This window comes from Aythya ferina (assembly GCF_964211825.1).
Source record: "Aythya ferina genome assembly, chromosome: 2".
NCBI classification, from domain to species: Eukaryota; Metazoa; Chordata; class Aves; order Anseriformes; family Anatidae; genus Aythya; species Aythya ferina.
The window spans coordinates 91,580,736-91,598,471 of record NC_140297.1 but is presented as its reverse complement, the minus strand read 5'-3'; the positions used below and the strand labels follow the sequence as shown (position 1 = coordinate 91,598,471).

At 44.5% G+C, this 17,736-nt stretch overlaps 1 protein-coding gene across 4 annotated transcripts in view; it reads left to right on the top strand.

Annotated features, from left to right (window-relative positions):
- The window catches only part of GALNT1 (polypeptide N-acetylgalactosaminyltransferase 1), an 87,040-nt gene that overhangs the window by 4,105 nt on the left and 65,199 nt on the right, over positions 1-17,736 (top strand). For 3 of the 4 annotated variants that reach the window (XM_084510282.1, XM_084510281.1, XM_084510279.1), the window contains exon 1: positions 1,733-2,154. The exons of the other annotated variant lie outside the window; for it this stretch is intronic. The gene's annotated coding sequence lies outside the window, so the exon portion shown is untranslated. Of the gene's footprint in view, positions 1-1,732; positions 2,155-17,736 lie in introns of those variants that run through there. 4 annotated transcript variants of the gene reach the window in all.

The following is a 17,736-nucleotide window of genomic DNA, read 5'->3' as shown; positions in this document are numbered from 1 at the left end:
GAATTCATTTCACTTCTCAAAGTGTCTTTGGCTGCATCTAGAGGTTTTGCATCGACTTTTCTTTTTCATGAAGCTGATAACATTTTTGCTGAGGGAGTTTCCCAGACTTGGTCGCAGTGCAATAGCACAGATAATCAGGGTGGCATAAAGACATTCCACCAGAGGGATTTGGGCTACATCCTACGGCATCAGCAGCCATCAAGGAACAAGTGTTAAGCTGCTTGCATATGGTAAACTGCTTGCATACAATAAATCATTCTTGCTAAAACTGTGAGCGTAAATTGGAAACACGCAGTTTTGGCACAGGAAACCTGATACTTCTTATATTATCCGGCTGTGTATAAACACACGCAGGCTCATCCCTCAGCCTATAAATGCTAAATGAAGGCAGCTCTATGGCTCTTGCACGGGTGTGCATTCCCTCTGCGGGGGAAGTGGCCTGTCGTAACGCATGGTCCCCAGTGGATGTGTGTGCCTCTTCGTCCCGCTTGGTATTTTCTACATGCGTGTTGCCTCTGTCACCTGACTGCAGTTTTAAGCATTTGTTGAAACACACTTTATCTTACCATGAATGGGCATCTGTTTCAACCAACGTTCGGCAAAGCCGCTCCTGGTGTAATGCCCGGCTTATCTGGGCAAGACATTTCCCCCATTTCCCCTCCCCAGGAACCCTCCGTCTGTGTCTGTCTCTGAAGAATTGTGTCACTGGTTTTGTCTTGGAGAAAGAGTATCCTAGATGGGTGCCTGGGAAGTCTGAGTGCCTTTATAAAGGCTCAAGCTAGGGGAGTTTTAGGTCTGGATGTTAGGAAGAACTTCTTCACTGAAAGGGTTGTGAGGCATTGGAACGGGCTGTCCAGGGAAGTGGTGGAGTCACCATCCCTGGAGGTCTTTAAAAGATGTTTAGGTGTGGAGCTTAGGGATATGGTTTAGTGGAGGACTTGTTAGTGTTAGGTCAGAGGTTGGACTCAATGATCTTGAGGTCTCTTCCAACCTAGATGATTCTGTCATTCTGTGATGGTGTTTTCAGGGGTGGCGAGAGCAAGTAGCATGTATGCAAGGAGAGTTGGTAATAAATCTTATGGTTAGATATAAAAAATCCTGTATGCACGGTGGCTGCTGTAAATGCTTGTTGGGTGAAGGACGAGAACCGGTCAGTGGCTGAAGAGAAGGATCCCAAAGGGGAGCAATCGGTGAGGGCATCAGCCCCGTTCCCTGCAGGGCCGTGGCAGCAGCGCGGCAGTGCTCAGCTCTCAGCTATGTGTTTGCCTGCACACCTTTGCTTTTTGCCTTTCTAGGTTTAAATTGTACCTAAAACACAGGGTCGGGTTTGTTTGTGAGGAGCACAGCGCGGCTCCTGGGCTCTGTGAGCAAGTCTTTAAGGATGTGACAGTGACACCTCAGAGATGGAGCTCTGCTTGTGGAGGAGACCCAGCGGAGAAACTCTGCCCGCCAGGGCACACCAACTTTGACCTCCAAACCTTACGATTTGCGACAACACACCCCACACAACTCCAGCCTCAAAATATTTTATTACTGCCGTTCCCAAAACCAGCGGCATTACACAGCCTGGGGGGGGGGAGGGTGTGCTTCCCCCCACACGGGGCTCGGCGCCTCATGGCCCCGCGGGGCTCCTGCCTCCCTCCCTCCCTCTCCCTCCGCCACATCCGGGCCCGGCGGCGGGGCGGAGCGGGGCCGGGCGGGCTCCTCCTGCCGGCCGCCCCCTTCCCTGCCGCCGGTGATGGAGGCGCGGCGCTGAGCGGGGCTCGGCCACGGGCGCCGCCGCTGCCGCCGCCGCCGCTGCTTCTGCTGCGCGCAGGGCTTGGGGGATGCGGAGCGGGCGCCGCCGGGGCACCGCAGCTGCCGGCTCCGGGGTGCTGAGGGAGGACGAGGAGGAGGCGGCTGCTGCTGCTTCTCCTTCTCCTTCTCCTCCTGCTGCTGCTGCCCCTCCGCCGGGCTCCGTCTGACCGCGCCGCAGGAAGAGCGGGGCCGAGGCGGCCCCAGCCCCAGCTCCAGCCCCAGCCCCGGCTGCGCCACGGCGGCGGCGGCGCCTCCCCCACGCCGCCGCCGCCGCCGCCGCCGCCGCCGCCGCTGCTGCTGCTGCTGGCCGCAGGCAGGGCAGCGCCGGGCAACCCGCGTCCCTCCCGCCTCGCCGAGGTGAGTTCCTGCCCCAAAAACACCCTAAAAGCCCTCCGCTGTCCCCTCCGCGTCCCGCATCCCCCGGGGTATGCCCCCGTCCCCCTCCCTTCCTCCTTCCCTGCCTGGGGTCGTGCCCCAGGAGCTGTCAGGCTGTGGGCTTGTGGAGTGCGGGTGTGGAGGCACAAAGCGGGTTTGGGGCGACAGCTGCCGGGAGAAATAACTTTTATGGCGAGCGAGCCGGCACCTGGTGCCTGTGGGAGCGGTGCTGGCAGCGCAGGAGCTGTGCAAAACCCAAGCCGTGCCGCCCGCTGCAGCGGCGGAGGGGACCGTGCACGCCTGGAGCACCTCAGGACTCGTCTTTCTCCCAGATACAAAGGGCTGCTTATGCTGGAGAAAGCGTTGGGCTTTGCTGGTGCCAGCCTCGTCGCTTTCCGTGGCTTGGGATTGGGTTCCTGTCCTCCCCGGAGCGGTGCGGGTAGCGCCGAGCTCGCTGCGTCTCCTCCGGCTTCCCACCGTGTTGGTGGGAGCACGTCGGGGAGAAATCTCCCTGAGGTGAGTGTCGGTGGGGAGCTGGTGCGCTGTGATCGTCTCCAGGAGGTGACACAGCTGGCACCTGGCAAGGACGCCGCAGACGAGCCACCCTTGAGATCAAGGTGATAACACCCGGGCTGTTATAGGACGCTGCCTGGCTTTTCCCAACTGTGGCTCTGTGAAGGAAGACGCCTTCTTCCTTAATTTGGAGCGTGCTGGTTCAAAAACTGGCGTGGAAATGTTTTACAAGCAGCATGTGACAGCCATTGCCTGCCTGGTGCTGCTCCCGGACAAACATCTAGCTCCCTTCTTCCCCCTGCCCTCAGTCATCGCGGGCTGGGTTTGTTAGCTGATTCCTGAACGAGGTCTATCAGCTATATATCAGCTATACGGGGGAAGAACGGAGGTGCTTCAGCATGAATTTGAGTGCCAAGCTGCTGCCTGGGTAAAATAGTACCCTGCTGTCTTCTTGCTGGAAGAACTTCCTTCCTCGTCTCTGCTGCCGTCCTTTCTTTGTTGCATGCGTGTTGGTCAAGCTGCACGCTGGCTGTAAACTCGTGAAATATTTTTCTTTCTTCTGTCACAGAAATAGCGTGGTGTTTATCTTTGGGTTGAGAACAAAAAGTAGCTCCAGGGACACTCGCCTAAAAATAGGATCCTTCCAAACACTTAACGCGGTTGAATGTAATTTGAATTAAGTGTAGCTCGAGAGACAAGAGATTCTTGCAAGATCTTGCATTTTGTATTTTTAGAGATCTCAAGTGCACGTGGTAAGTCCCAGAATATCCACCTGGGACAGAAGTTTGATTCACCGGACTGAAATGTTATGGTCTTGGTGCTGCTGCCATCCTCAGCCTGTTTCTTTCAGTGTGGCCTACAAACTGACGGCACTTTTTGGGGGGTGCAGGTTACATGAAAACACCTTTTAGCACCTGGAGTGTTGCTGCTGAGCATGGGGCGCTTTCATGCTTATAGGCCATTTGCTTTGAACAAGAATTCCTGAGTGTTTTTTTATTTTATTATTATTTTTTTTTATTTGTGTTAAACTATGAACTGAAATCTGGAGCAGTGCTGAGCACTTCTGTTGTGGTAGGGCCTTACGCCGATACCTGACAGCAGCAGAGGTGAATCCTTACTTGGTGCTCCCCACACCTTACTGCCCTTCTTTCCCTGCTGGCAGATTCTGGGTTACAAAGGCACGCTGTGGAAATCACTTTGGAAACTTACGCATTGTCTATCCCAGAATCATAGCTCTTACCTGCCTCTTAGTCTTTCAGGTGTAAATTTCCAGTCTGTTTGTTGCTTAGTCTGCTAATAACTGCTTATATTTTCACGTCTTGCTTCGTTATTCTTTATATTACCAGTACTAATTTCTAATCTCTTCATAAAAGTTTTCTTCAGCCACACAATTTAAAACTAGAGCAGCTTTTCTGAGACACTGAGGCTGACCCACTACTTTTATGAAGATATCCCAGTTTTGCTAGCACTTGCTAGCTCCTCTGGAGTCCTGACGTTTTTCATTTCCAACAGCTCCACTCTCATATCAAGCACAGGTCTTTCTTGCTTTCCACAGGGATGCTCATAATCCTCTTGTTTATGCTAGGTCTACTTAATTCGTAAGTTGCTGACCATACTGGTTATTCCGTCTTCAATTTTCAGGGCCACTTCTTCTGCGTTTATTACCACCGAGTTTTATCTGCTGCCGTGTTGCTTGTACATTGTGGTTGATTAGCTCCCAGTTAGTTACGTTTTCGTTCTTTTGTGCTTGCCTGAGCTCCCATCACTGTGAACGTTTTTAACTTCTCAGGTCATTAATAACTGCCTTTACGTGCAGCTTGCTTTATGGATCCTTGAGGCATCCTGTTAACCTTTTGCTGTGCTGAGCTTTGATGATGTGCTTGTAGTCCAAGCTTTCTGCTTCGTAGCTAGGAATAAAAGAATAAAGATAAAACTTAATTTCCAGATTTCCATGATATTTTGCTTTATCTCCGCAGAGTTGTGATCGTGGCTTTTACTCGACTTGAGCACCAAACCTGTTCTTGACAGTAGTATTCTAAATTTAACATCCCCAAATAAAATGTTTTAACTGTATGCGTGTCTTAAAAGCATTTTGACGCCACCTCCCACTAATTCTAGCAAAGCATTTTTCCCCTTTTACAGTCTTTCTAGCCAGCTTAGTCCATTATGTGAAATCAGCCCATCATAAAAATCAATGCAATTGATATACTTTTAGCTAATGTATTAAAGAGCTGGCTAACTGCTCTATTATTCACTTTTTGATCGCTTAAATACGTTTTTGCGCAATGAAATACGGATACTCTTAAGGGGCATTTACTTTCAGTTGAATTAGAGGCTTGTGACTTTGAGCACTGCATAAATACCTCGCGTGTGTGTTGTGCTAACTCCCCCCCCAGCTCCTCGAGGCGTGATCCGCCAAGGAGAAGGAACTTGAATTGTTAAAGCTCTGCAGATCACCCAGCGCTGGTTCCTACTTTCTTGTGGGAAATGTGACTCGGGTTTCTTGTGCCTTTGTCTGAAGGGCCCGTGGAGCCAGTGTAAGAAGTTGCATTTAGCTGATAAAACCTCAGGTGTCACTGAAAGCAAGCGTGCAGGGAGGTTTGACCTGGCTGGTTAAGAAAAGGCACCCTAGGCAAGGCCATCTCCACAGGGGGTCTCCTGGTGTCACCTGTCACCATTGCTCCTGTTACCCAGAGCTTTATTTTGAAGCATTAAAAGAATATATTTGTTCTCTTTTCTGCCTTTAAACGGTAGGTATGGAACTATGTTAATCCAACATGACTGTGAAGTGGCTTCAAAACTTTTTTTTGCCAAGGTATTTGATTTTGGTAGTAGAGTGTTTTGCTTTATTTCTGGGGAAATGAAAGTTATCCTGAATAGTCAGAGCTCTATAATGGTGCTTTCTCACTGAAATTCGAGTTTAATGACCGCTGCAACTCTCATTGATGGTTTCAGCTTGTGTATTCTTCCTTTGCTATCAGCTCTCTTCCAGCACTTTGAAGATACACACAGGTAGGGGTTTTGAGCGCTATCTGTGTTGCAGGCTGCTGTCCTGCCTAATCTGATGCTCCTCGAGCCTGTGCTTATTCCTCCATGAGAAGTTAAGGTCAGTGAAGAGCAGATAAAGCAGCAGCAGCAGACAGTGTGCTGCTGTGGAAGTTCAGGCTGTAGGATCAGCTGATGGGAAACTCATCCCTAGGTAAGGGGAGAAGTGTTTTCCCATGTTTTCCTCTGCCATGCTGGCATCAACTCTCAGACACCTCGCTGAGTTAGAAAACTTACTCAGCATTCCCTTGTAACAGGATGCAGTGCTGTTTTCATGCTAAGTTCTAGCAGCTCCTGAATTGCCGCTGAAGTCACGCGACAAAGTTTGTCATCGCAGTTTTGTGGAACAGCTGAATCGGGATGATACACAGCATCCGAGTTCCCCATGGAAAACCTGTTGCAGGCAAGCGAGAGGCTGTGTCCTGGTCTTTGATTCTCCTTGTGCTGCATCAGAAAAGGCTCCGGAGCTTCAGCTGGTGCCTCCCATCAGCCGCGGGAGTTATGGGAATATCACAGCGCATAAATACCTCGTGTTAAGGACTGCCACAAGAGACGGCAATGCTAGCCTCATTTTACAGGCACAGCATGGTCGAGGCCAGCAGAGCCTGCAGAATTTGAATCCGAGTCTGTTTACTTTTCCACAGCCACAGGTCTTCATTATCTTATCTTTCTTCATGCCATCTGAGATTGCACGCATGCTAGCAATACCGTGGTGCAGGCTGTAAATGACAACCAGAATTACACGGAGAATTAGAAAGGGTGTGTTAATACCAGGCTTCTCGCAGGGAGAGGGAAGCAAGGCTTAGGTTTTTTGGAAGGTCCTGTGAGGAGCAAACTGGGGAGGAGAGTGTTGGCAACAGGTTGGAATTGACTGCCAGCAGGTAAAGGGAGGTTTGGAAGCGCTCATGAGCGAAGGGGCTGACTGAGAAGCAGAATGAAAAATTAATCTAAGGTCCACGGAGCTATATGAAGAGAAAGAGGCATCTATTACTGGTCTTAATCAGGTGTCTCCACAAAGGATTCTGAAATGAGTATACCCGTAGTGGCCAGGATGAGCAATGACTAAGACTGACCAGAAAGTCATCTCCCACCCCTGCCAAAAGTGGATGACAAGCTGATGCAATCTCATCTGGTCATTTCTTAGCTTTGCTAGCTAATGGTGCATGCGTTTTGTTTTTCTTTTTTCTTTTTACAAGTACGATAGACTTCTGAGTCTTGCGAGGGTTCAAGTGCAAATTAGTTGTGATTGGTCAGAGTTGTGCTTTCACTCTGATGTTCAAGGGTTTGATTGCCAAGATGAATAATTTAGCATTCAGAACAACCTGGGATCTTATGCCCATATCCTGCTCGTGACACTTCTGGATTAAATACATCAAAGAGCGAGCATTCAGTATAGAGGCAATTTTTAAGCATCTTTAAGGACTCATTTAGGTTAAGATTAAGCTAATGGATTTATTTAATTTTCTGTTCATTATGTACTCAGAGTAATTGGGATTGATACACTTCTCAAACGCAGAAGCTGAATCCCAATTCGAAGCACAAAGCTCAGCTTTGACTCCTGTCTCCAGACAGTACTTCTGCAAGAAATTACTGCAATTTGTGCTGACTGGAATGCTGCTTTGCGTGTCCAGTTTGTGAGGTAGTGACTGGTGTTAAGGTATTAAGGGCATGCGTCCACAGAACTTTTTTTAAAAAAGGCCATTTAGTGGTTTTAAACTCTTAATGTCGTGTGAGGGAAGTGAACGTCTGCTATCTTTATCTCTTAAAAATGGCTGAAGGCTGCATACCACAACAGCCCTGTACCAAAGAAGTGTTTGGAATAATAGATTCATGTAGAATAGCCAAAAAACCTGATGGAAACCGTTGTCTTTGTTCATGCCTTTTCCAATACACTCTTACACTTTTTTCTTAAAGAGCTCCCAGATCTTAAGTTTACTAATTGAAGTACCTGCATTTTTTAATAGCTTAGTAAACCTCTTTTATTTTCAGTTTTCAAATTCTGGAGATAGCACAATGTACACATGTCCACGCTAGAAGATATTAAGCTCCTGAAAGTGCAGCAGAGGTACTACAGTTTAAGTACATTTATTTGAAACAAACGTTTTGAGGAAAAATGGATCTGCCACTGAAAGCTCTTTGCCCGCAAAGAAGGGCTCTGAAGTTGAAGCCCTTTGTCAGACTGACATTGCTGAGCGTTTGATTTTGTGGAAAATTTCCTGAAGTGAAACTCTTGGGAACAGTGTGCGAAGGGCTGAGTCGTGCAGCTGGGTAACGTTAGGGAGTGGGAAGGGACAGTGCTACCTTCAGGAGCCTTAATGCGGGCCGAAATAGTATGTGCTTTGTATCTTTCTCCAAACTTTAGCAAACCTTTAGGTTCTTATCACAACTTGCTCCAGTGCTAAGCACTTTCTACGTTATCATTTCATGTGTAAAAAGGGTTACAGATGGGATAGAGAAGTACACTACGTAAAGCTTGCATTTGCTTGGGATTCGGCTTCATTCTGCCTGTTTGTGGCCTCTTTAAAGAACAGGCTGAGGAAAACAGCTCCAAGCTGCTCCGTGGTCTCTTCTTCAACTTCTGCTGCGGTGTATTTGGGTGCTGGAGTGAACAGAGAGAGCAACATGGTAGGAAGGATGCTCAGGGCTTCTTGATTCATTGTAAGAGCTCAGGCTCCTTGCTAAAGCACCACGAAATGGAATAGCTGCTGACACATTAGACAACATACTCATCAGAAATGCTTTTCTTTTTTTTTTTTTTTCCACCTTCAATTTAATTTGAACGTGACATCAGTGATTTTATGAATGTTAGGCTAAAATATTTTGAAAGAGTATAGGTCCACTTCAGGGCTCCTGTGACTGAGCAGAGTCCCAAAGTGAATGGCTGCTAATCTAGCCTTTGGAGTAATTCTGATGGGCTCAGGGCTGAAGGAGCATTGGTCATATGGCGTTAGAAAAACTAGTGTTCATTAGGGGTTTTACATGCTCTAAAATCTGTGTTTGATGTTCAGCTGTGAATAGATTCATTGAATTGCTGGGAACTGCATTAATATTTTATCAATTCTAAAACCATTTGTATGTTTCTAGTTGAAGTACTTGCAGAAAAATGTTAGCTTAAAGAGTGAGACCGAATTTGTACTGAGACTGTCCAGCAGCGCCAGCAGACTACCACAGAAAATTTGTGAAGTCTTTTTAGAAAGCAACCCCATGTTTCTTTCTTTTAGTTGCTTTTGAATTTTGCAGAGTTGTCAAATCACATCCTCTATTTTGTCTTCCCATGTCCAGGAAAACTAATCACTTTGCTGCAACCAGTTGATGCTTGAAATCTGCTGTGTGAGAGAAACCAATTGTCCCAGTCTCAGCTGTGATCTGATTCACAGAAGTACAATAATGTGTAATTTTCTTGCTCTGGATTATATCAAAGCTTTCTTACACAGCGTTAGACTTTCATGACTATTCCTTTTTTCCCCCAAATTGTGCTTTTCCAAACACAGTAAGAACTCAGGGCTGAAACAATGGTTTCTCTACATTTCATGAGTGTTATGTATATTTGAAAGACATCTAGAGACTTTTGTTTTAACCACATTTTCCTCTTTGTTGGAAATGTCATAAAACATCTCAGCTTCTGCCAGGAAAACAATGCCTTTTATTTTTTTTTTTGCAGCATACCTCATGTTATTGGAGTTAATGAATAGCACTGAGCTGCAGTCACTAGTCTTCGCTAATCCACTAGTTTGGATTACTAGTGTTTTTAAACAAAGAAACCACGATGGGATGTTTATTTAAACGAACAGGCTTTCTGTATTGCCACTTCCACGCAGAAGAGCCCAGACTTCAATAGCATGCGAGTCAGGCACTGATTTCTAAATCAAATGTTTGACCTTGGGATCTTCCGAGCCGAATTTGCAACATGGAGGCTGTAAATATGTTTGATGCCTAATTTCTTATAATCAAACCATCTTTTGTTGTGGAGGCTAATGAAATTATGATTCACCACCACTTGCGTTTGCAGGGATGAGCTGTGCAATCTATTTCTATGGAGCAGAAACGAGAACAATTTCTTGTTATTCTAAGAGACTGCTTGCTGCTGCGTCCAACACTTATAACCCATGCTGGCTAATTGGTAGTTTAAAACAGCTCTTATCAATTACTGTTGTGGCATGCCAGCTTAACAGTTTTAGATTCCCATAAGTTGTTATTTCTCCACTTCTTCCGTTTGTATGGGTCTGTAATGTGTGGTTGGATGTGTCACTAGTTTTTATTCAGAAAGATGTGGATTCAAGATTGGCAGCGGGGAAATGCATCTGAAAGAAGTCAAAATAATAAAAATGGTGTTTGTTTGTTTGTTTGTTTTTGTTTGTTTTTGGTTTTTTTTATATCTAGTTTTATGCATCGTAGACCTGGCTACCTGAAACTGAGCTCATCTATTTTTTGGAAAAACCATCACTTTTTTAGAATGACTTGAGGTTTTCACTGGGGAGAAAGAAAGGAAATTACCTTAAAGTCAAGTTAGGGAGAATGGCCATCTTACTATCCTGGTTGTCCTTGGAGAGTATTCAGAAAATGCCTTACATTTTCCTTTGTATACGAGTTCTTGACATGATCTAATTTACTGGAGATATTTCAGTGTATTTTGAATGACTTAATGAGTTCTTTTGTGTCTTAACAATGTATTAAGCCATTACATAAAAGATAAACAAAGATATGCCAGGGGAGGAAGCCAATACTCACTTAAGGGAGAAGTGATGACCAGTATCACTTGAAGTAAATTGAAATCAACTGCGACTGCTGCTTTGGCATCATGAAACTTGTTGTGGGCTGAGCAGTCTCTTTCAGGCACAAGAAGGAGAAAGTTTAGCCAGTCTTATGCAAATAGTTGTTGAATAATGATCTTGCTTTTCCAAAAGGCATATTTGTTCCAAGGGAGAGGGGGAGTGAAGTATTTATAAATAAAAGCTTGAATGCTTATAGAAGAACACTACTGAAAAAACTCAAAATTTAGGGAGTCAAATGCGTATAGGTTAGGAAAATAAATCTGAAGGGGCTTCTGACTGTGTTAAAACTCTGTGTCTGAAAATCTTTATCTGCTGTAAATGAAGCTTTCTGGAGAAAGTACATTGGTACTTTCAGGAGAGAGCAGAATTTCAGAAGAAGAACTTTATACACGGAGTTTTAAAGGATGTTTGGGAAAACGTGAAGGCATTAAAATGGCAGCTCTTCTTGTGCCAAAGCCATTTGATACAGTGCGATCTGCTCTGTTCACCTTTGGTCCCCCATCACTCTTTCCCCATGGGCTGTCCCCTCACCCCCAGTTTGTTAGGATGCTTTTAGTCATGTTATGTGACAAAAATATTAAGTTGCCAGAGGTCTGGAGAAAATTGGTGCTTCAGCAGAAGAAAAACACATTTTGCACTCTCTACAGAGGCCGTAGGGTGAGCTCAACAGTTGCCTGTTCTCTTCTGGTCTGCAAGTTCACCAATTTTGTTTCATATTGTTTTGTTTTGACTGACCAGATGGCACATGTAAACCTTGGAACAAACCATAGCATGCGGTACCTCCTGCCGAGCTGGTAATTAAGCGACACATGAGAGAGATGACAGCATCACGTGGGGAACGGAGGTCCGGGGAGCTGAGGAGTAGAGGAAGAGCTCACAAGGGGCTGAGGTTATCACTGGAGGCTGCAGTCTGTGGGAGATCAGGTCACGAATTCTGTGTTTCACAAGGCAGGATAGCTTTTTTTTAGGAAGAGCTGCTTGTGGATACACTAATTTATTTCTGAGCATCAGCATTCCACAAGATACTTTTCAGCATGCTGCTGCTCTTTTTGCAGCTGGTCCTTTTAAATTATTTTTTTTAAAAAAGGGCCAGCCAGCTGTTGCTACAGGGAACTTTTTTAGAAGATCACAGTGCTACAAGTTAACGCACTGCTTGGTTTAATGAATAGTTGGTCCTGTTTCTTCTCCCCAACACAAAGCTTCCATAGTTTGCTTATGAACCTTTAAACCTGAATTTACTGCAGACATACATGTTTAAATGGGAATAGTTTGGTCTTTGAAGAGGTAATTGGTATATAACCTGGCTATTTGGTGGGTACGCTATCTCCTGTTCTGCTTTTGAGAGGAAAAAAAAAAAGGCAGGAAAGCAGACTGTAGCAAGATGTAGACAAGACTAATGTACTGTTCATACCTGAACATAAGGTGATGCAGTTAGGGATCATGATAACCTAGATTATTTACTTTCTGAATACCACGAGGAAAAGAAATGTTTGAAGCTCAATTCACCATCTCTGTACTAGTATTTCCTTCATTAAGAGTAAACGGGGTACCTTACAGCATTAGGAGAACTGAAGCTGACTTTTTAACTGGGGGAGCTACTTGCACAGAAAGGAGGCATGAGAAGATGAGTAAAGAAACTGCTTGGACTTTCTTTAAATTCAATTATTAGATATTTAATTATGAACTATTTTCTCTGGTGGGTGAATGTTCTTCACATCAGTGTCCCAGAAACTATTAGGGAACACTTTTATGTCCCATATTACAAATAAGTTTAACTGTTTATAATGTTCTCTCACTTTCCTGAAAGAGTGCTGCTAAATGATGTGATTTTTTAGGGGCTTCTTTGGTATTGAGAAACCCAATGTTAACATAAGAGCGGGCATATTTTTAAGTGTTCTTACCCTTACTTTCTGTTTTTACCTGAATTCTCTGCTATTTCTACATATACTACATAACATAGCTTCCTTGTCATCAAAAAGCTTATCACCAGAAGAGTTGGTCGTTTCAAGCCATGAGATAAGCAAATAAATCATAAGGAAAAGCATAGGTTGTCCTAAGGTGTTCATACATTCTGTTACGTTCAAACTTCCCTTCATTCTGGTAGTGTTTGTGGGTTGTTAACATGCTTTTCGGGGCCTTGTAAAGTATATGACAGGGTCACAGGATACTGAAATACTGGTCTGTTGGCTCCTCTTCAGCTTGTGATTATTTCAGTGAGTGTGCACGCTGTAAATGGTGAAATGCTGGAACTCTGGTCAAAAAAAAAAAAAAGGAACATTGCACTGATGAGACTAAAACCATGATCTCCAGGCTTCCTTGGATGACTGCAGTGAGCAATGTGAAAGGAGCAATGACATCTCGCTTCTCGTCGTCTGAAGTTGCAGGCTCCAACTGCAACTGAACAGGAGGCAGGCAGCAGAAAACCAGGCAGAGGAGGAAACAGAAGAACTGAAAGGAAATAAAATGTAAATCTCCTGCTCTAGAGGATACCACAAGTACTTAAATGGATAAATAGGATGTCAATAGCTGTTTTGTCAAAGAGCAACAGCTATCGTTGTATAGCAAACTAATTAGTAAAAGAGAATTTGCAAATCCCCAAACTATTAAGAGACTGTAGGCAGTGGGGAGAATCTCCCTGTTGGCAGATGAAAGTTTTGGCTGGTATAATTAACCTGTCTGGACAATGTCAGGTAGAAAGAAAATCACTTTGACCTCCTTTCTCACCCCTCCTGACTCTCTGACAAAAGTCCAAAATTTACTAGCTGGAGGACTTGGTTTCCTTTTAGCGCTTGCTCGTGCTTTCTGGAAATGCAACAAAAAGTAGAGGTAATTACTCTAAATGCTAGAGGATTTGATATAATTCCAGCCCAAGATGGTGAGCTGTGATGTTGAGGAAAGTATCAGTGGGATCTTTGCAAAAGATGGGAGGAACTTGTACACTCCAGTGAAATGTGGTACAGGGATCATACCATCTGCCTTCATTTACAGCACGGGGCACATCGTTACAGCCCTGGGGTAGGTTGGAGTAGTCTTTGAGGAGATGGGTGAGAGAGGTGATCTGTTTGGATAAGAGATGATGTCTCCTTAGCAAAAAATTACACGTTAGTCCCAACCAGACAGACAAGGTAATTATGTAAGAAGTGAAACGTTCATGCTCTCTAAATAATTGGAGTTTTCTGTCTCATACACGTGCTGAAGATATCACTGAATTTCAGCCTTTTGCAATCTTACTTGCTGTGTTCCTTCTTGATAAGCAGAATATTGTTGAAATAGTATGAAAAACAGAATGAAAATTTCTAGTCTGTATGCCATTTTCCCATGAGTATGAAAGGTGCTCAAGGGTATTGCTGAAAGGATTATATTTAATTCATCTTTTTATTTAGAGTTTGTTTATAATTCAGTTTCTGGAAGCTGAAGTGTTGTGTAGCAGAAATACCTACTTATAAAATAAAATGTTCAGATTTTATTTTTGTGGTAGTTCTCACTGTCCTTGTCTCTCCTTACAAAATAGCAGGTACCTATCCTAGCTGAGATGCTGGTTCTTTTAGCTTTAGGATCTTTATTTTTTAGGGGTTGATTTGAAACTTAAACGTTCTGCATCCACATTACAACTTAACTTTTGCTGTACCTTAGGGCAGGTTTCTGTACGGAAGGATCCTGTTTAATCCCTTTCTAGAGCATTCAAACCCAAATCATTCCTTACCCTTGAACAAGCCCAGGTGTTTTGGTGAAGTGGGCGTTGATAAAACTGGCATCTTTCCAGCTGTGGAAAATGCTAAATGGTTGGAGTTGTCAGAATAGTTGATGAGGATTGCCAACAGGGGAAGTTTCTCAGAGCCTGAAGCAGCCTACCAGGTATCAGATTAATGGTGCTTCCCTCTCGCTGTTCGGATCTAATTCACAGCCTGCCTCGCCCACAGCAGCTGCTGAAGAGCATCTGAAAGAAGATGAGCTCAGATAAGGAATAACTGAAGAAAGAAACGTTTAGAGAAGACAGAATCACCAAGCAACAAGTGTGTTGAAATTTAGTGAAAGAAACAGTGGGAGATCACAAAATTGAAGATGTTGCTTCATGAGCATGTCACTTGGGCACTGCTGCTGAATCACAGAATCAGTCAGGTTGGAAGAGACCTCCAAGTCAACCTGGTCCAACCATCCCTACCACCAATGTCACCCACTAACCATGTCCCTAAGCACCACGTCCAACCTCTCCTTGAGCACCCCCAGGGACGGTGACTCCACCACCTCCCTGGGCAACCCGTCCCAAGTGAACAGAGAAATGAACGTGGCCACTCTTTCCCTTCCTTAAGCCTGTATGGTGACAGAGATGGTGGGGGTTTCTGGATTACAGGTCATTTCCACATTAAACTACCTTTAACCTGTATCCAGAGGGGGAGTTTCCAGAAAGGAGGAAGCATTGTGGGGACAATAAACAAATGCTGAGGGGCTGTGGGACATTACAGTGCTTTCCTTGAGCCGCACTGCTGATTTTCTTTTTTTTTTTTTTTTTTTTAAACTTAATTTTAGGCATGATGTGTATATAAACTGCACGCCTTCCTTCCTGGATACTGAAATATCTTTCGGGTTTGTGTGTGTGAAACAGAAATGCACTGCGAACAGCTGGCTGCCTGGCTCAGCAACTAGTAAGCTAAGTGAAAATAGGGTATTTCTAGGAAGAAACCTTAAGATTTGCAGCATGATTTGGGAAACTATAGCCTGCATTGCTGCGTTGCCAAAGGCTACGTTAAAACAGCAGGGCTTTTTTTTTTCTTCCTTCTTTTTTGTAGGAGAGCTAATTCACTGCTTTGTTGTTACAGTTCCCTCATCCTTGTTATGACAGCGCTAATAGCTCCAAGTCTTCTGTTTCAACTGCCTGCTCCTGATTTTATAGAACAGGGCGAGAAGGGAGCTGGGATGGGTATTACCGAGTGAATCCATTGTTTCTGGAACTTGATAACGTAACGCTTCCTGTGTTCCTTTGCAGCAAACACAGCTTCCTGACATAGGGACCATTATCTCACCTGAAGCCAGAAAACGTTTGCCTGCCTGCACTTAGAGGAACGGAGGAGCGTTTTTAAAGTGATCTCCCTGCTCTCGCAAATGAGAAATGATAGCCATTTGTCAGCTCAGCCAAATTTCCGATCCCGTCGCAGGCAGCAGGGCTTTGCCGGGAGACAGATGAAGATATCCCAAACTAGAGTTTCTGTGGGAGGGTTAGTATTTATGTGTCTGAAGACATATGCTTGCTTAAGCAGTTTGTTGTTTTAGGGCATGCAGACTGCTGTTGACACTGACAGACGGCCCTACTGAAATTTTTAAAATCCGACAGAAGGCAGCAAACCATTCCTTCCTCCACTCCCATGGATTTCCCTCCCACAAAATGTTCCGCTGAAGCATCAATCTTTTCAAAGAGCTGGATCCACAGCCCAGACTTTTTTTTGGTATTGGAGATTCTAGATATTATTTTTGTGTTCTGTGCCAAGTTTTATTTTTTTTTGAGGTTTACTTTCATGTTCTGTAAGCTTACCATTCCCTGAGTTAAAGTCCTTCTAACAACCAGTAAGTTATTTTGGACTTCGGAGTTATGATCTTCTTGTTCACCTCTTCAACAGCTGACTCCAGTCCCCCAGTATGTAATGGAAATATTAATGCTCCAACGTGTGATAATTTAGGGCTTCATAAAAGCTTGTGGGCGAGAATACTATTTTCTCCTTTTCCTCTTGATTAACAACTGCTAATTATACCTTCCAAGAGAATACTTCCTATTTTATATACGAGTCTTTTATGGTTAGATTTAGTTCCTAAGTTAGTAAATATGTAAGCAGGCTTTCTTAGCTCTGTACACAGCCATAAATTATATAGTTTGGAATGAGCACTCTGCTATTAATATTTCTTTCGCAATTAAGGTAGAGAGCTGGATAGAAAGTAGTGACTTTTATGCCCATGTGCTGGGGGAAATGATTTCTCAGCATCTAAGCAGACAATTAGATGTGTGGAGCAGTGGCTTTACATTGGGGACTTTATACCACTTAGCGCTCCGTTTATGATCTTCATGAGAAAATATTATGTTGTTGAGATCCTTTGTAAATGTTGAGAAGCGTTGTGTAAATCTGACATTTGTGTGTACGAGATTAGCAGTCGATTTATCTCAAGTGCTGATTGTTGTGAGTGCTAAGTCTTAGGGTCTCGCTTAGGTATCCCCCCCTCCCACTCTTTTTTGCTTTCATTAGTGTGCTATAGTCTACACTAAAATTGGATTGGGGGGATTTTGGAAAAATAAGCTTTTGGTTAGAAGTAGAACAGCTCAGTTGTTCCCTTTCCCTACTGATAAGATAGAGTTGATACCATTTTATTATCCCATTATTGCCTGTTGCTAATGCAAGCTGACTTCTTGGTCTGTGGAAGGCTGAGGCTGTGATCTTCCAGGCGGCATGTTGTGACATAGTTGGTTCAACTTCTGTAATTTTGCATCCCCCCGGTCATCCCTGACGTAACAGGAAATGTTTGTAATTACCTCATTCTCTCTAGTTCAATTTAAAAAAACAAATCATGAGTGGGAATGGAGACCTTGGGTATGACAACAACTAGAGTACATTTTTTTTTTCCCAAAGCTCTTCTCCCACATCATTCCCCTGTAGGTTTTTATTCTGTTGGTTTTGTTTGTCTGTTTTTCACTTGGATCGGATCGGAATACAAGACGTTACAAATTATTTGGTTGGTTATTCAACCTGAGAATAGAGCACACGGCTTTCCTGAAGCTCTGCTGAGCGTTGCACAAAGCACTGATCACCACAGGACACGCAATTTTGCTGGTCACTTGCGAGGTCGGCCGCGAGTGATTTTAATACAGCTGGCATGCAGGAAGGGGTTGAGGTTCTCCCTGGTTGCTGCTGCTTGGTTTAATGCTGTTGCCATTCTGGCTTTTCTGGCTTTTTCCCCCCCCCCCCTGCTGGAAGGGGACTTCTTGGGTTCTTACATAAATGATGTTTATCTGGTGCCTCCTAAGCCGCATGTGACTCTTGTGGTGAAAGAGCTGCAAGTGAGGTGCTGTCAGTGGCTGGTATACGAGAAATTTGGTGTCTGCTGCCAGTCCCACCTGAGCTCTCACAAGTAGGAGGACAAGAACAGCGCTGAGGCTGCTGCAGAGTGGCATAAGAAGGCGGAGACTTGGGGAGGTAAGCGCAGCTTAGTTAAGTTTTCAGTAGCCCTTTACAATAGAAATATCACTGAAAAA